This window comes from Cucurbita pepo, unplaced genomic scaffold (genome assembly GCF_002806865.2).
Source record: "Cucurbita pepo subsp. pepo cultivar mu-cu-16 unplaced genomic scaffold, ASM280686v2 Cp4.1_scaffold002821, whole genome shotgun sequence".
NCBI classification, from domain to species: Eukaryota; Viridiplantae; Streptophyta; class Magnoliopsida; order Cucurbitales; family Cucurbitaceae; genus Cucurbita; species Cucurbita pepo.
The window spans coordinates 1-1,683 of NW_019648849.1; the positions used below are offsets into that span (position 1 = coordinate 1).

General features: G+C 32.0%; 1 long non-coding RNA gene across 1 annotated transcript; it reads right to left on the reverse strand.

The window, feature by feature from the left end:
* Positions 1-132: 132 nt before the first annotated feature.
* Positions 133-1,570, reverse strand: LOC111786798. The gene is made up of 2 exons (XR_002813823.1): positions 1,413-1,570; positions 133-203 (listed from the first exon to the last, which is right to left on the reverse strand). It is a non-coding gene; the product is annotated as an uncharacterized LOC111786798 (long non-coding RNA).
* Between the last annotated feature and the right edge of the window lie 113 nt (positions 1,571-1,683).

A 1,683-nucleotide genomic window follows, 5' to 3' on the forward strand; every position in this document is an offset into this window, starting at 1 on the left:
AAAAAAAAAACATAAGAATGCATACATCTTTATCTTTTATGTTCATGAAATAAATCGACAAATAAGAAGAAATTGGAAACTCTATCTAGCAGGAGACGCATCACGAGGTTCCAAATTATTTTTAGCACAAACCTGTCGATCATGAGTAGATGCAACCGAATTCCAAGGTCATCTCTTTCTTTTTGAAGTTTATGGTGCATGGTCTGAAATTCAAAAGGTCTACAGAATTAAATTGACAAATTGTACACAATGGAGGTTGCACAAAATTATAGAGAGCCAACCTGAAGTACAACGGTGGATAAAACAGAAGATTGGAGATGCTGAATATTTGAATCAAAACAGTTCTTCTTTTATAAGAAAAACAGAGGGAAATTTTTAACGGTCACCAGGTTTTTGGAATGCCTATCAGGTTTTAGAATAAATTCGGCCAAAGATGTCTCTTGTAGCCTCCAGGCTTCACTGTAAGGTTGAATCCTTACTTTTCCTTATCTTGGTCTACCACTAGGAGGTCACCTTAGACTGCTTCTTTTTGGTGGCCCATCATGGAGTAAATTATGAAATTGACTAGTGGAAGAGATTTCAATTATGAAGGTAGGCTGACTCATTGTTACTCAGTGTTTTTTAGCATTCTGTCATACTACAAATTAGTAACTTTTCGAGAAAAAATCAATTTATACTCCTAAACTTTGAGGGTTGCATCAATTGTGTCTTTGTAATTCATTTTCTAGCATTCTTTGAGATCTTAGCTTTCCAAAGATTTAATTTAACGGGGGAAATTTCAAGTAGCAAACGAAGTTAGAAGGGAGACCAATAGAGAATCTTGCTATCCCTTGTTATGTAATTATATCCTTTTATCCATCAATTGAAAGCTTTTTCATTCACGGTTAAATCACCATTGAACACAAAAGTTTAGGCCGATATGTTATGGTATATTTAGTTTTGGGTTATTGTGAGACCAAATATGGAAGAATAATACATCGTCTATATAGTAGAGAATAATACATGATTTGTATAGTAGAGGATAATACATGATCTATATAGCAGAGTATATATTAGTACACATGGAAGTCCTAAACCAATAATAGTAAAATTACAATAAATGAAAAAAGACTAATAAGCTCCTATATTTACCTATATACTATTAAATACAATTTGACAGTGTCCTCACTTGTGGTTGCAAACCCAACAAGTGGAAATCAATATGAATTGGAGAGAGCTACCATTGAACTGAAAACTAGTTATGTTAAATTTAATTTTTTTACATATAGTTTTAACAACTTCTTTGGTTTATAGATTGAGGCTTTACTCCTTTTTGTTATTTCATTTATTAATGGAATCTGTTTCTTAAAAAAAGGTATGTGAATGAAATGCATGAAGAAGGCTAACTTTGTTTTAAATAAGAAGAAATTTACCTTGAGAGTGGCAAGAAATTCAAAACTGTCATAGCAACGGATGTAAAAGAATCTTCTCAGGCATGTAGTATATAGTGCATCAAAATTTCCCAAATCTCCTGCGTTTGTGTGACTTATCAAATACATTTTTTTTAACAAGAAACAACTTCTCATTGGGGATATAATGAAAATGAAAAGGAAAATGATCAAAACATACAAACTCCCAAATGCAGTGAAAAAGAAAATAGAACCAGAAAGCAGAACAAGATCTTAAAACAATTTCAAACAAAAA